Below are 18,370 nucleotides of genomic sequence, written 5' to 3'. Positions count from 1 at the left end.
TGCATAAATTAACTTTATTCCTGGTGAAACAAAAATATGGCGGTAATTAACGGGAAACGACGAACTAAACACAGATTAAAGATGTAGTCAATAATCGAATAAATGTCAATGAACAATTAGTACACAAAAATATAAATATCATAAACCTCAGTGTGTAAATAGTTCAAATGGAATTATATTTTACTGCTCCCCTTTATTTTCTTGCCAGATCATGAGCTTAAATTTGTTTTATCAACATCATACGAATGATGCAAATTATTTGAAATTTATATTTTATCAATATGCGATTAAACAAATAGTATTTAATCATTTTCCACTCCTACCTTAAAAGAGGCCAATATATAAGTATCCGATATTCATGTACTTTAATTGGAAAAATATATGAAACCAGGGTCATCCTGTTAAGTGAGACTGTTTTAAGAGACTCGATCCCTGTCATATGTGACCTTTTTCGCTGCTTCCCAAAGTCGGTCTTTCAGATAAGAGTCCTGTGTATTTCTGTACATTTGGCATTCTTACCCTTATCATGCTGGACAAGATTGATTCTGCCTTTGTGACCAGTGTAGATCTTGATCAGCCTGCACATCTGTGCAGTCTGATCAAGATCTGCAGTGTGCGCCATTAAGTCAGTATCTTTTGGGAAGCACCCCTTTAAACAGTAACTGTTAATAGTACTGTCCAGATTGAAAGACGGACAAGTTCATTGCAGAAATTTAGAAGGGTAAGGGCTAAAGAACTGGCAGAGCTCTTGTTTTCAAATTGTGGACCTAATTTACATCTTATCCATATTGAGAAGTCTAATCAGCAGCTTAATACTGGAAAAAAAGTTCAAAAAGCACTGTATAACTGGATGCCATATAAACTGAGTATACTATTTAAACTAGTCTGTTGTTTCAGACAAAGAACCCTTTTAGATACATCTTGATTGTACAGATATTTAGGATTTCCCATGACATATGCCAACTAAAATTAGAACATTGAGGCTATGTTTTCAGTGATTGTATGTGACTGAACACTCTGTCTTTGAAGTTGTGGGGTTGTAGAGTTTAATGTACTGTCTTTACCATCTTATGCAATGGACAGGTTATTGCTGTTGTCTTGGGAAGATAATAATTTGCTTAATATGGTAATAAGCAATTATGTGAAGCGGGGTAAATGTTGCATTACAAGGAAAACAAAACAAAACAAAACAAAACACGAGGATGGCTAAATTATATGCAACCCAAAGTGACAAAATGTGAACTGGATCATCCAGGAGCAATGAACTGAGAGTAACTGAATAGATGTCCAAAAGTTGGGCCCAGTGAAGCTTACACAAACACACAATAACCATACTATAGGTGTCCCACAATTGGGTCCAGTGCAAGCATGGTATTGAGTTCATTTAAGGCAACTGAAGAAATGAACAACTGGATTGTTATCCTGACAATATCTCCCTAATGGAACATTATGTCTGCGATGTAATAAATGGGAGTAGAAGTGTAAGTTATTTACCACAGTAAAACAAAATTTGCAATACTAATAGGTGGAGACAGTGACTTGATGAGCTATAGCAGGCAATTTTCCATTTTTGTCTCTGGCGGTTTGCATGATGGCAGGCAGTTTTGTTTGTATAATGTAAGTTTGAGACTGAGTTCAGTGAAATTTCCTGACAGCTAGATGATGGAATAAAATAGCTTGAATGTCTGAAAGTGATTTTTACAGAATGCATGTCTGCTGAGATAGTGGCTTTTTATGACATGCAGGAATAACAAATTACACAACAGACCTACATGATCCAAAGTTCAGAATGCTTCATGTCTGTACTACATTGCTGTTGAAACATTTTTGTGCTGTGTCAAGTTTGCAAAAATGTCTCTGTTTGAATTTTATGCTTACATCTAGAATAATGAGTCAGCATCATTTCTACTCAAAATAAGCAAAAAGGTGGAAAACTTTTCTTCCTAGACATAGAGACAAGTCACTGGTCAGTATTTTTGCCACTCTGGTACATTCAAGTACAAACAGGTCAAGGCACATTTTCATTCTGGGGCATTAATTTGGATTTGCAAATAGTTCATTCCTTGATAAAGATACCAAAAGAATAATATCCGTTCCACTTGCAGGACACTGCTCTTCTTATGTGCAGCTTTCACAAAGCCAAAATATGGGAACATTGACAATGGTGTATTGCCCACATTTTGAAGAAGAAGAATGTAAGAATAGTAATGAATTATGAGGCATATACCAGTGACAGTTATTCAATAAGAAATATCTGGAGAATGTTCTGTTGCCCCTGGAGAGATTGACAGCATTCTCAAATGATTCCCACAGACAAAATGGTGGTGGTGTCCATCTCAGAATATCAAATTTGATGACTGGCAGAATAGGAAATATAGGCTTCAAGTTAACTCTTGGAAAAGTCATTAAAGGGTCATTATAACATATGTGAAGCATTAAAGCTTTCAACAAAGCAATATTATGGTTCCATATCCACTTACTATATGTATGTCAATGATTACCAGACAGGACGGGATCAATGGACCTGTCAACATGATATTTGCTTTCATCTCAGAAAAGTCTTAGGACTCAATGAGAAATTGGAAAATAATCCTTTGGTCTGAGCTTTATGACAGTCAATGGATCCAAAAAAAGATTTTCTTGTTAGTTTTGTTTGGCATAACAGTAAATGGAGATTAAATTGATGTTCAAGAATGACAGTCATACACAAGTTTTATTGTCTTTCTGAAAGTGCACAACTTCTGTTTTAAGCTAGAATCACACTGCCCCAGATGAGTTCCGGACTCCCATCCCCGGAATTCTCTGGATGTGTAAGAAAAAAAGAGTTTTGCAAATTTGTTACTTTATAAATCTCTAATGCAGTCACAACAGAACCTTAATTAAACTTACTAGAACTGGAATAATATCGTAAAAGCTCATATTTTTTTACCAGGGATTGTCTTCTGGACACGACCTTAAGATCTCATTCTGTTACAATCTTTTCAGAATTGTTATGGATTTATTACGGATTCCTTGCGATTATATATTATCCGTAGCAAAATTTTGAGCATGATCAAAACTTCGCACCCTTGCCCTTGGATGCCCCAAATTTCTGAACGGATACACCGGATGACTTACGAATGAGTTTTCTACGTATGCATAACGGATGTTATCCGGAACTCATCCGCAAGCGTGATTCTAGCTTTAAATAAGATCATACACAACACAGCTACTTTTTATTTTGGCATGAACAGTTGCACAGAAGGGACTTGATATATGCTCTTAACATTTGCATGATGTAGCTTTCTGATTTGCATGTGATAGCTTTTACATGCAATTCAGAAATGAGCTCTTGGGTTAGGAAAACTGAATTTTTTTTGTAATGTGTAACGTAAGCAAGGATGTAAATTCGTGCACAAATGACATACTTTACATGTGCATGTAAAATCTAAAGTCTGTGCATGCAATGTGTGGGCACAAAACAGAAATTATATCTGTCCGTCCTTTGCAACTGTAGCTGTGAATTAAAGTATTCTGATGGTGTAACATCTTGGTTGCAAGCTTGAAATGACATTATTTCAACTTTCACTGCTTACCTAAGAGATAGTTTTGAAAATTTACATAACTGGAAAAATATTTGTTATATCTCAAACATTCTGTTTGAAGTGTAATGATAATACATAGCAATGACTTAGTGACTAATATATCTTCTCTGTATTAAGGTAGTCTCATACTATAGCCAAATGCATTCTCTGTAGGTAGTCTCATACTATAGCCAAATGCATTCCCTGCAGGTAGTCTCATGTACAGCCAAATGCATTCCCTGTAGGTAGTCTAATGTACAGCCAAATGCATTCCCTATAGGTAGTCTCATGTACAGCCAAATGCATTCCCTGTAATTAGTCTAATGTACAGTCAAATGCATTCCCTATAGGTAGTCTCATGTACAGCCAAATGCATTCCCTGTAGGTAATCTCATACTATAGCCAAATGCATTCTCTGTAGGTAATCTCATACTATATCCAAATGCATTCCCTGTAGGTAGTCTAATGTACAGCCAAATGCATTCCCTATAGGTAGTGTCATGTACAGCCAGATGCATTCCCTGTAGGTAGTCTCATACTATATCCAAATGCATTCCCTGTAGGTAGTCTAATGTACAGCCAAATGCATTCCCTATAGGTAGTCTAATGTACAGCCAAATGCATTCCCTATAGGTAGTCTCATGTACAGCCAAATGCATTCTCTGTAGGTAGTCTCATACTATATCCAAATGCATTCCCTGTAGGTAGTCTAATGTACAGCCAAATGCATTCCCTATAGGTAGTCTCATACTATATCCAAATGCATTCCCTGTAGGTAGTGTCATACTATATCCAAATGCATTCCCTATAGGTAGTCTAATGTACAGCCAAATGCATTCCCTGTAGGTAGTCTCATACTATAGCCAAATGCATTCCCTGTAGGTAGTGTAATGTACAGCCAAATGCATTCCCTGTAGGTAGTCTCATACTATATCCAAATGCATTCCCTATAGGTAGTCTAATGTACAGCCAAATGCATTCCCTATAGGTAGTCTCATGTACAGCCAAATGCATTCCCTGTAGGTAGTCTGATGTACAGCCAAATGCATTCCCTATAGGTAGTCTCATGTACAGCCAAATGCATTCCCTGTAGGTAGTCTCATACTATAGCCAAATGCATTCCCTGTAGGTAGTCTCATGTACAGCCAAATGCATTCCCTGTAGGTAGTCTCATGTACAGCCAAATGCATTCCCTGTAGGTAGTCGCATGTACAGCCAAATGCATTCCCTGTAGGTAGTCACATGTATAGCCAAATGCATTCCCAGTAGGTAGTCACATGTATAGCCAAACCTGTATTAGCAGCCAGTTTAGGACGTGACACAATTTGGCTGCTGAAGGCAGGTGGCTGCTTAAAACAGATAATGTCAGTTTGGGATGTGAGCTGACAGGCTGCTTATAAAGCAAATGGTTGCAATACAGGTGGTCGCTGGGGCAGATTTAAATGCATAGCTTTACTGTAGAGGAAATAAAAACAGCTGTACATTTTGAAAATGGAACAGACGATAACCTTGTCCGCTTGCCTGAATTCTTGTTTCATATTAGCTTTTGGCATGAACAGTACTTACAGATGGGCTTAGAGTGTAAGTAAGAGGAACATAAATCTGACAGATTGTTTTTATTTAATTGCAGATATATTGTTCATTCAAATACAGTCTTCAATTTCAAAACTACTTGAAACTATCTTTAATTTGACATTATAATGAAATATTGCCTATGCTTGCGGAAAATAATATCTGAATATTTTTGACAAAAAATTACTTAGATTTATTATGCCAATAACCACTCAGAGAAGTAATTCTTACTTCATGTATGCATATTTTATGCATGCTCCTGCAAGGAATTAAGAATTAAAACAATTCTTTTGTTACTCTTTGTATAGGGATTTTTGTGCACTCCCCCCCCCCATTTCTTTTAGCTCACCAGGTGAGCTTTTGTGATCGCGCAGCGTCCGTCGTCCGTCCGTGCATAAACTTTTGCTTGTGACCACTCTAGAGGTCACATTTTTCATGGGATCTTTATGAAAATGGGTCAGAATGTTCAGCTTGATGATATCTAGGTCAAGTTCAAAACAGGGTCACGTGCAGTCAAAAACTAGGTCAGTAGGTCTAAAAATAGAAAAACCTTGTGACCTCTCTAGAGGCCATATATTTCACAAGATCTTCATGAAAATTGGTCAGATGTTCACCTTGATGATATCTAGGTCAAGTTCAAAACTGGGTCACGTGCCATGAAAAACTAGGTCAGTAGGTCAAATAATAGAAAAACCTTGTGACCTCTCTAAAGGCCATATATTTCATGGGATCTGTATGAAAATTTGTCTGAATGTTCACCTTGATGATATCTAGATAAAATTTGAAACTGGGTCACATGTTGCCAAAATTAGGTCAGTAGGTATAAAAATAGAAAAACCTTGTGACCTCTTAGAGAGGCCATACTCTTCGTGAGATCTTCATGAAAATTGGTGAGAATGTTCACCTTGATAATATCTAGGTCAAGATCAGAACTGGGTCATGTGCCTTCAAAAATTAGGTCATTAGGTCAGATAATAGAAAAACCTTGTGACCTCTCTAGAAGCCATATTTTTCAATGGATCTTCATGAAAATTGGGTCATGTGGAGACAGGTGAGCGATTCAGGACCATCATGGTCCTCTTGTTTCTCTTTTTAGCTCACCTGTCACGTGACAAGGTGAGCTTTTGTGATCACACAGCGTCTGTGCGTGTGTAAACTTTTGCTTGTGACCACTCTAGAGATCACATTTTTCGTGAGATCTTTATGAAAGTTGGTTGCTATCTAGGTCAAGTTCGAAACTGGGTCACATGCGGTCCAAAACTAGGTCAGCAGGTCTAAAAGTAGAAAAACCTTGTGACCTCTCTAGAGGCCATATTTCTCAATGGATCTTCATGAAAATCGGTCAGTGTTCAGCTTGATGATATCTAGGTCAAGTTCAAAACTGGGTCACATGCAGTCAAAAACTAGGTCAGTAGGTCTAAAAATAGACAAACCTTGTGACCTCTCTTGAGGCCATATTTTTCATGGGATCTTTAGGAAAATTGGTCAGAATGTTCACCTTGATGATATCTAGGTCAAGTTCGAAACTGGGTCACGTGTGGTCAAAAACTAGGTCAGTAGGTCTAAAAATAGAAAAACGTTGTGACCTCCCTCCAGGCCATATTTCTTAATGAATCTTCATGAAAATTGGTGAGAATGTTCACCTTGATGATATCTAGGTCAAGTTCGAAACTGGGTCACGTGCTGTCAAAAGCTAGATCAGTAGGTCTAAAAATAGAAAAACGTTGTGACCTCCCTCAAGGCCATATTTTTTAATGGATTTTCATGAAAATTGGTGAGAATGTTCACCTTGATGATATCTAGGTCAAGTTCGAAACTGGGTCAGGTGCGGTCAAAAACTAGGTCAGTAGATCTAAAAATAGAAAAACCTTGACACCTATCTAGAGGCCATAGTTTTCATGAGATGTTCATGAAAATTGGTGAGAATGTTCACCTTGATGATATCTAAGTCAGATTCGAAACTGGGTCACGTGCGGTCAAAAACTATGTCAGTAGGTCTAAAAATAGAGGCCATAGTTTTCATGAGATGTTCATGAAAATTGGTGAGAATTTTCACCTTGATGATATCTAGGTCAAGTTCAAAAGTGGGTCACGTGCCTTCAAAAACTAGGTCATTAGGTCAAATAATAGAAAAACCTTGTGACCTCTCTAGAGGTCATCTTTTTCAATGGATCTTCATGAACATTGGTCAGAATTTTTATCTTGATGATATCTAGGTCAAGTTCAAAACTGGGTCACATGTGCTCAAAAACTAGGTCACTTTGTCAAATAATAGAAAAAATGACGTCGTACTCAGTTCAAAACTGATCAAAATCTTGATGATCTTTAGGTCAATAAGCCAGGTGAGTGATTCAGGACCATGATTGTCCTCTTGTTTTTGTGGGGGTGGGGGGCTGGCACTTAGAGTTGCCCTGGGGTTTTGTTAGAGATATCACATAGCCAGACCAGAGATATGGCACTTGACTGCATAAAAAGCATATAAGTTGTATCACACATATCTCAAAAAGAATTTGACTTAGGGTCACAAAACAACATATGAATAATGCGAAGTTGTGCACCTGGTATTTTGCTATGGATTTCTATCAGTCAGACTAGAGTTATGACCCTTGATTGTACAGTATGTGGGGGCTGGACATACAAATTTAGTTATGATAGATTTATACGGTATATACTAACAGCTAAATTGACATTTAAATAATGTAGTAACATTTGCTATTTTGCCTGGATATAGTTACATGTGTTTAAATGGCAACATCTGTATATCATAATAAATACACCCACGCTGCCTTTTATGTCCTTAGTAGAAAATTTGCAATTTGTTGTTTTCAAAGGTCTCTTATTCTTGCATTAATACTGCTTATTTGGCTGTCTGACAAATGTTTTGTCAGCATATTGTTCCATATGAGCATTTTAACCTTTACCCTACTAAATTTCTAAAATGGACTATATCATTTAGTTTGGGCAGTACCATTTATTATTTTATGGGATGTTCACTGTAAATTTACTGTCTGAAAAGCGAACATCGCATGGTCAGATTGCATGGATGTGCAGGTCTGCACTAGTCACAAAGGCAAAATCACTTGCCACCAGCAGGCTAAAGGTTAATTATATACATGTATAATTATTATTACTGGGTATTTTGCTAGAAAGCTGTAATTGGATCTCCTAAGTTCTTGAGATTTTTAGCCTTTTTCCCCAAGTTATATTACATGAATGAACCAATTTGAAATACAAGGAACTAAAAGACTATACATCACAGAAATTTTGCAAATGTATTTTTATTATGTATTTAGGTTAATGCACATTTTGTTTGTAAGATGATGTAGAGTGCTGTCATCGATTAAACATATTTTACAAAAAATCCCATTTACAAAAAAACTGTTCGTATGTAATTATTTACACCATATCATTTAATAACTTGTGACAGCTTTAAGCCATTTTCTTCTGGAGTATAACATATTTATGAGATAACTTATTTTTATCAAATTATGATTTTTCCTCTGTTTTAGTTGTTCACAGTTCAGATCAATATTCAGAGTTAGATCCATGAAGAAAGTTTGAACATCACTAAATCATAGAAATAATTAATTGTTTTCCATCAAAATTAAACAGCAAATAAAACATTTATATTATTCTACAAAACCATTGTCAATTTACGCATATATCTGTTGAATTTCGGAAAGGGCCTGCACAAAGGGGCCACACTTCTGGACAGTTCAACGCCTTTAAAACTCGCCATTTTTAAAAAGCTGTTACATGTCTTCGTTTTGGTGCATTTTGCAACAGTGTCAGGTGCTTAAACTTTACATAACTAGGTTAAACATCGTTTTTGATGATTGTTTACTTTTATTTCTTTATAAATGGCATTCTTTTAAAAGGGGGACAACTCTTAGACTATTTTATATATCCAATTCTACGGGACAGAATGGTAAAAATGTATTTGACAGATTGGTTGTTTATAAAGATGTTGTTTGTTTACTAAAAATTTCTGTGGTTTTGTGATATTCTGCTAAACCTTAAGTCATTTTTTTATGTAGTGTAACATCTCTTTTCACTATGATGGTCTGTTTCAGTTGTTACACATTTTACCCAGAAATTCAGGTCTTTAGTCAGAGTAGGATTACATGTATTGATTGAAATGGTCAATATGATATTTGTATCAGTACGAAATAATTAGTATGCGATATATCAAATGATATAACATGTACGTGCTGTCACAGTGACTTTGAAGCTAGCTGTTGAAACAATTATATTATCTATTGTAAAGCATAGAATAAAAGGTCAGTTGAGTTCAGCTTGCACAAATACGCTAAAATGACGGCCCTGACGGCTGGAAAAGGTTACAAAAATGTACCTTTTGGTTCTTTTGAATCATTCGATATTTTGACCGATACTGCAGTCCTACACAGAATGTATCAATCTAACCTAATTGAAAGGGGTATTTGATTTAGTACACACCATAATGTGATAGCTGTGGCTGTCATTCTGAAACAAGCCAGTGTCGGATTGGTGTATAAATGATCATACAAAAAAATGTACCAAAGCTCTTTGAATTAATGCTCTATTTTATAAAACATCCTTGAACCATTTAAAGGAGGAAGAATTAGTGTTATTTATAAAGCAGAAGCTGTTAAATTTATTCTTTAGTGTAATGCAGACATTATATTTTTGTAGGGTAACTTTACTGTGTGCCAAAATAATCTCAATGAATAGGCAGGAAATTTAGAAAAGGGAAATGGTAATTACTTTTTTTACTGTAAATAAATACTTTGTAAAGATCATTTGCATATGTTTTATGGGCCTATATATAGGTTTGAAAGATACACACATCATATTACCATGGATTTTAGTGCAAATTTTATGTAAATTTTTCTCCTAAACATACTCCAAAGGAAAGCAGATTAGGAGCGCACAAGGATATTCCGGTTTTCCAGAGCAGGCAGTCTTAATGCATTAATAAGTATTAAAGTACAAAATGTTCTAATTTATAACCCAGACTATCCGCCCCAGTGGTAAGAGATAAAAAAAACTGAGTTTTTGTCGGACATAATGTACCTGTACTTTAATTTTAACACTGTTAAATATTTAATGTGACTCCTTTAATTTGGAGGTTGGGATTTGGTTAGGGGTGGGTGTGTGAGGGGTGTAACAGCTAGCAATTTTTGTAAAAATGGTTTTATCAGCAAAGAGATTTTTGTTGGCAAATAAATATCCTTTGTTTGTTCCAAAGTTTGAATGTTAAACTTTTAGTTATAGTTGTCACTATAGTTACACATGTGGACGACTCCTTCGGAACACTGTTAGTAATTTTAGTTAGTGCAAGGGACAGAAGAATCTCCCAATTCCAGGTTGTTTAGTATGTCACTTGTGAATAGCACCCATTCATAGGACTTCTTATTCAAATGTCAGTAATAATTGAGGTTGAAAGCAAGGGGGCTGGAACTCACAAACCCAGACATTGTTACCACTAAACTTAAATTTTGCTGCTCTAAACCATCATAACCACATGTTTAAAATGATAAACAGAAATATTGTTGCTCACAGACAGGTACCACAACAGCATTCCTTGTCTAGCTGGCAGGAAATCATAGCAACACCATGCAAAAAAGCAACAGTTACTGTATTGTTCAGCAGATATTGTAGCATTGATTGTTTCAGTGGAAGTCGATCTTGACCTTGTATCATTATAATGAAAAATTCAATAGCTGATAATGCATAGCATATGCTGACTTTCAAGAAAACATTCGGTCATTGTGCGTCGTCGTCCTAATCATTCGTCAACATTTGCCTTGTTTACACTCTAGAGGCCACATTTGTGACCCAATCTTTATGAAACTTGGTCAGAATGTTTGTCTTGATGATCTTTAAGTCAAGTTCGAAACTGGGTCATGTGGGGGTCAAAAACTAGATCAGTAGGTCAGATCAACTCTGGTGAGCGATATAGGGCCATGATGGCCCTCTTGTTTTGAATTATCATTTTACATTACAAATTATTGTTTTTAACAGTTTGATCTCCACCTTTGATATTTATTTGGAAAATGAGAAATTTTCCTGCATCATTTCTGGCTTCAACAAGATCTTTTATCAGACATTTTCCTTTGAAGTGTTTCTGATGTTGTAAGGAAAAACCTCTGGTTTCAAAATAGATCATTGAAATGGATTTCTTAGTCAGTAAGTGGGTCAAATAACAGTTTAATAATGCTCACATAATTGTTTTCTACCAGGCATTGAATAATTTTCATATCACATTGTTTTCTACCAGACTTTGAGTAATTTTCATGTCACATTTATTTCGTTTATTTCGTTATTTGAAAGACATAAGGCTAAGCTATATTGAAGCTGATTATAACTTTGGAAGAGTCACACCATAAAATAAAACCATCTGGAAAGTTTTTTATGCCTCCTTTGAAGGTGGGCATATTAAAATTGCACTGTGACCATGTAAATTTTTGTCAGGGCTGTAACTCTGCAATCTATTAATGGATTTTGAAATAACTTGGGATAAATGTTCACCATAATGAGATGACATGTCATGCTCAAGACCCAAACCCCAAGCTCCAAGGTCAAGGTCACAATTAGAGGTCAAAGGTTAACAGGGTCTGTTTTGTGTCCGGTCCATAACTCTGCCATCCATGAAGGGATTTTGAAATAACTTGGCATAAATGAGACAATGTGTCATGCGCAGGACTCGGACCCCAAGCTCCAAGGTCAAGGTCACAGAAGTAAAAAGTTAACCTGGCCTGTTTCATATCCGGTTCATAACTCTGCCATTCATCAGGGGATTTTGAAATTACTTGGCATACCGTATTTATTTTCCCCATAACGAGACGATGTGTCCTGCGCAAGATCCAGACCCCTAGCTCTAAGTTTAAGGTCACACTTAGAGGTTAAAGGTTAACATGGTCTGTTTCTTGTCTGGTCCATAACTCTGCCATGGATGAAGGGGTTTTAAAATTACTTGGCATAAATGTTCCCTATAATGAGATGACTTGTCTTGCGCAAGACCCAGACCCCTATAGCTCCAAGGTCAAGGTCACACTTAAAAGTCAAAGGTTAACATGATCTGTTTCTTGTCTGGTCCATAACTCTGCCATTTATCAAAGGATTTGAAATAAATTTGACACAAATGTTAACTGTATTGAGAACTGTGTCGCTCTTATGACCCGTAGTTTTGATGGCTTACTGGGGCTTGTTTTTGATAACTGTGTCCCATATATTGGACATTATGGTGCCAAGGACAGATGTTTGTCTTTGATATTTGTTAAACCATTAAAAAAGTTGTATCAGCAAATAAGTCTGTAATGGACTATGTTTATTGCAGATAAATTAGCTTTATTGTCAATGTTAGACAATTAATGACATTAATGACAAAAGACATACAAAAATAAAATCTAGGCCAAGGTTTATATATGCATAAATTAATTAGCAAGGTAACACCAATATTACAGCATTATTAGACCAGGTGGGATGCATTATGTTGATGATACCTGTAATAGCCATGGCATAGCAGATTCATAATAAAATTACCATTTTGCATACTTAATTATGCAAACTTTGAACTCAAGTATTTATATTACTAAAGCGATAAGAGTGCAAAGTGATCATTTACATTACTTAGACCACGATAATCCGTAAATAGCCAATCGCAAAGCAGACTTGTACCCGTCTATATTTCATATACAACAGTAGCGTTGTATATATATCGGGGGAAACTTGGGCAAAAAACGCGTGAATTTCGTGTCAATTTACCATCTAACAATAGAGGCTAACGCCGGAGTTAAATGACCTTGCAATATTTTCACCAGTTATCAATGGGATAAAAAATAAGACTGACATGGAGGTAAATTCAGTTGACAAGGTCTAAATATTAATATTGTAAAAATGACCCATGTTATTAGATATCAATAAAACTGAATTACAATAAACTACATATTTGTAGTGTAGAACAAACTGGGTAAAAACATAATTTACACATTCACTGAAACGTTTGAAACAGTTGTAACTTTTAATGTTCACTTGTTATAAAAAAGACATGTCAGCACGATCCTCACATTTGCAATCAACTGGATCCAGTTGTTCGAAACTTTAACAGGCGATTGAGTTAACGGTCGATTAACTTGATCAGTAGATTTCGACTGTTTAGAAAACTTAGAAAATCAAATGTACTAGTTAAGGATTATAAACACTAAACCATCTTTCCAGTAAAATTAAAACATCGTACTAGTGTTTCCATCCCACCAAGACTAGTATCTTGAATAGAAATTTAACAGGCGGCTAGTTTAACAGCTTAATGAAGTGATCGTGGGTTCAAGCATCATTGGGGTCACGACAATGACTTCTCATATGACCCCAGTACTAGTTTTCATAGGAAACAGACTCGAGAGTAGTAACAATAAGCTTAAACAGTTAAAGCTTTCATCACAATCGAGCTAAAACAAATTAGTATAAAATAAACTAAACTAAATTACAGCCCGTTAAAGTTTCGAACAACTTGGCCCAGTTAGAAAGTAAAACAACTACATCATTCTTACAAGAAGGGCACGATATAGTAAAAGGTATTCGTAGTCCTACGAGCATCTACGCACTAACTATATCCTGATAAACAAACTTAAGTAAACAAATAAAAAAATAACTAACTAACTAACTAACTAAATAAATAAATAGATAACCTGGCTAATTCTTCTTGAATCAACGAATCAACGTATCTGTCATCGTGTTTCGCCAACATGCAAACTCCTCACAAAAACTAATTGTTCAGCATGCAGTCCAATTTTTTAGTAGTTTTGAGAAATCCATATTTAACTGTTTAGCATTAATTTTGTGACTCAAAGTGTTAATGAACGTTAAATCTTAGTAAATCCAGTATTTGAGTAAAACTAAATTTATACAAATAACCTGCATTCTTTCATGTAACCCACTGACAATTAAGCGCTAACGGTACAAAGATGATATTACTCTTAACACGTTAATCCTAATTTCTATAGAACGCGTGGGAGAGTTTTCAGTAATTGCAGTTTTTATGTCACGTGGTCTGAGTCGGATAGACAACTCGTGCCGTTGTCTACGGAATATATACAACTCGCTTTGCTCGTTGTATATATCCCGTAGACAACGGCACTCGTTGCCTATCCTATACAAAAGCAATAAGGCTTTTCTATCTTTCATTAAAGGGGGAGTGTCTCCAGATTTATATCCGGGTTTTTGTGTTTTGTTTGTTATGTCAGGGAGATATATTGTTTTTGCCCTGTCCGTCCGTCCGTCACACTTCATTTCTAATCAATAACTAAAGAAACATTTGACCTAGAGTCTTCAAACTTCATAGGATGGCAGGGTTTATGGAGTGGACGACCCCTATGTTTTTTGGGCTACTCCGTCAAAAATCAAGGTCACAGGGACCTGCACATGGAAGACCATTTCCGATCAATAACTTGAGAACCAACTGACCCAGAATGTTGAAACTTCATAGGATGATTGGTCATGCAGAGTAGATGACCCCTATCGATTTTTGGGTCACTCAATCAAAGGTCAAGGTCACGGGCCCGAACATGGAAAACCATTTCCGATCAATAACTTTAGTACTATTTGACCCAGAATGTTGAAACTTGATTGGACATGCAGAGTAGATGACCCCTATCGATTTTGGGGTCACTCGACCAAAGGTCAAGGTCACAGGGGCCCAAATATGGAAAACCATTTCCGGTCAGTAACTTGAGAACCACCTGACCCGGAATGTTGAAACTTCATGGGATGATTGGCCAAGCAGAATAGATGACCACTATTGATTTTGGGGTCGCTCTGTTAAAGGTCAAGGTCACAGGTGCCTGAACATGGAAAACCATTTCCGATCAATAACTTCATAACCGCTAAATGACCCAAAATGTTGAAGCTCCATAGGATGATTGGACATGCAGAGCAGATTATATTGATTTTGGGGTCACTGTATTAAAGGTCAAGGTCACAGGGGCACGAACATGGAAAACCATTTTCAGTTAGTAACTTGAGAACCACCTAACCTAGAATGTTGATACTTCATAGGATGATTGGACATGCAGAGTAGATGACCCCTATTGATTTTGGGGTCACTCGATTAAAGGTCAAGCTCGCAGCGGACAAAACATGGAAATCCATTTCCGGTCAATAACTTGAGAACCGTTTGACCTAGAACCTTCAAACTTCATAGGATGATAGGGCATACAGAGTAGATGACCCCTATTATTTTTGGGGTCACTCAATGAAAGGTCAAGGTCACAGGGGGTTGAACATCAAAAACACTTTCCAATCAATAACTTGAGAACCTGACTTGACCCAGAATGTTGAAACATAATAGGATGATTGGACATGCAGAGTAGATGACCCATGCTAATTTTGGGGTCACTCTATCAAAGGTCAGGGTCACAGGGGCTGAACATAGAAAACAGTTTCCAGTTCATAACTTGAGAACCATTAGGCCCAGAATGTTGAAAGGTGGATGATTGTACGTGCCAAGTAGGTGATCCCTAAGGTAGCCAACCATCAGTGTCTCTTTGACTTCTGCTCCTGTCTCCTGTTGACTCCTTGCTTATACGACTATGCATTGGGGAAGACATGCGCTTTTCTATAAAAGCATCTTCTAGTTTGTTTTGTTTTGGATTTTTTTCTCGAAATTTTTCAAATTTAGAAAATACTTGCAGTCAAGAAATTCAATATATGATAAAGGGTATCGAGTTGTTCTCTGTATCAGGCAAATTAAAGTATGCCCTCGCGGCAACCTATATTAAGCAGCCACTTGCCATAGGCAGTCAGTCAGTTAACTTCCCATCTTATTTCAACTTGTGTTAGCCTGCACACTTAGCTCAAAACGGCGATAAACCAAAAAAAAAAAAAAAAAAAAAAAATCAACTTGTTTTAAGTAGCTGTCTGCCTTAAGAAGCATTACATATTGTGTTGCTGCCTTGGGTGGCTATTTAATACAGGTTTCAATGTAATATTAATTGCTGAATGGTAATTTTGATGTTCCTATGGAGGCATTTCCATTTGAATTTTAATATTTTTGTTTTCTAAAGTGGAAAAGACTGTACATTTAAATAGTTATTTTACAACATGCATGCATGAACTATGAAATATCCCCAAAGATTAAACACCATTTACTGCCTTGAAATCAGAGAATGAACTTTTCAGGCATAAACTAAAATTATGTATTTTATGTTAATTGCAATGAAATATACATAAGATATTTGATATTTTGTATTCATGTAATTTATGTACATTATTAATATAATATAATATTTGTGCTTTGTACAACAGCATCACACTTGTAGATAAACATTGCAGTTTGAATACGGGTTTTGGCAGCTCAACCCTGATATTGCTGGTTCTAGTGTGACAGGGTCACTAAAGAGTCTCGACATTTAAACACCATAGCTAAAGGTTATAGACCAGTCTCAATATGATATCTCGAAATTGACCGATCACAAGGCTTAAATTATTCCAGAAATGGTCTCCATTGTAATCTTTGAAACCAGTAGGAAACTAACTCAAAGTGATTTTATATATGTAACTTATAACTAGCTTATGTATTATGACATAGTATAATAAGTTAAATGTATGATGTTTTTACTTTTTTCATTCCATTACATAGCAAAACAGGAAAAAAAACACTGGAGACATTATACTTAAATATTTTTTTTAATTTGATCAGGAATGATTTTCTAGTGCAATGACCATTTGAACTGGTGATCATATCTGCATGCAGTTGCGATTATGAACTTCCATTGAAACAAAAAGAAAAGGTGAAAAAGGAACCTCTTATAAATTTAAAATAGCCATTTATATATTTCTCTATTTATATATATGTATGGTGAGATCTGTCCACAAGAACCATGCACCTTGTGGAGAGCAAGATACAGTCAGATCTGTGCTAAAACCACCTTTGAACAGAGATTACCTGGTCCTAATGACAACCAGATTTTTTTCCAATTTAAGCATGTTCATTGTATTTAAACCTGTGATCAAAGACATTAGAAAATGTTGACCACTATTTTGCTCTCCAAAAAGATGGTGTTTATTTACAGGTTTGACTGTAGTGGTCTTTATCTGCAGGTGAACTTTATTCACAGGTTTAAACTTTAAATACTCTGAAAATGTTTTAATTGGAAATGAAACTAGTTGCAGTCTAATTGAGCCAGGTGGTCTCTGTTCACAGGACTGGTGGTCTTTAGCACAGGTTTGACTGTACATTCAGGCAACCGCGAGTATCGCAGTCAGTTTTTGAGTGCTTGACTGTTGGCTAATGAGTTAGTATTGCTGCCATTTATGTAAACGTTTTTGCATTTGGCAATATTATTATGGCAGTTGGTCCATTGATATGAAGGGTCCCTTAATTGTCTTTACTGTTGGGTCTTTACTGAACTTGAAGGCAATTTGAACACATTTGGTGTTACAATGGACTTCATACTGTTGTTGCATTTGTTGAACCATCTCACAGATCTACCGTTTCCTGGTATTTAGCCACATTCTCTCACAACAACAAAAAAATGAACATGACAAAAAAACGATGTTTCAGCATTTGGAAATGACCTTATTTATATAAAAGTCAGGTTGTTCAACTCATTGTATATAATAAATGATTGGGCCATTGACCATATATATAAGCTATTAAATGTTTTTACATACAGGTAGCTGTATGTGCTAATAATTAATTTTATAGTATTTGTCACATTGGGGTTAAATCTTAGGCTGTTGTCCTAAATTTTGTCCAATCAGAAGTAGAAGTGGATGAACAGTTGTACACATAATATGCATTATACAACAAAGTTAAAACTTATTCTCGGTGAAGATGCACTTTCGTTGCAAAATTATACATGTAGCTTTTTAGCAATGTTCAAAGTTAAAACCCTTGTGTTATATAATTAAATAGAGACAAGGGTTATGTAATCTCAGTATATAAAAAAAAGACATTAAAAGGACAAATTTATCAGAGTATTCATTAATTTAGATGCCAAAGGAATTCGTTGCATTAATTAACGTTTCATTTAGCATGAGTTTGGCAGAAAAAAAGTTAACTAGTATCCAGTAATTCAGTAATTATCTGCAGCCAATTTTCTTCTCCTATTCCAAGGATAATTTTATGTGATATAAGTAGGCAAGTGTTTAAGAATTTTGTACCAGTTTGCATGTATAAGTAATACAACTTCGGCAACTTCCCATTGGAAGATAAAATGTTGCTTTTTTTTTTATTTTTTTTTTTGGAGTTAACG

General features: G+C 35.8%; 1 protein-coding gene across 1 annotated transcript in view; it reads left to right on the top strand.

The window, feature by feature from the left end:
• Positions 1 to 18,370, top strand: part of LOC123547363 (spermine oxidase-like) — a 94,587-nt gene that overhangs the window by 66,308 nt on the left and 9,909 nt on the right. The window lies entirely within an intron of this gene.

The sequence above is a fragment of the Mercenaria mercenaria genome, chromosome 9 (genome assembly GCF_021730395.1).
Source record: "Mercenaria mercenaria strain notata chromosome 9, MADL_Memer_1, whole genome shotgun sequence".
Classification (NCBI taxonomy): domain Eukaryota; kingdom Metazoa; phylum Mollusca; class Bivalvia; order Venerida; family Veneridae; genus Mercenaria; species Mercenaria mercenaria.
The sequence above is the reverse complement of the archived record's forward strand: the minus strand, read 5'-3'. Positions and strand labels throughout refer to the sequence as shown.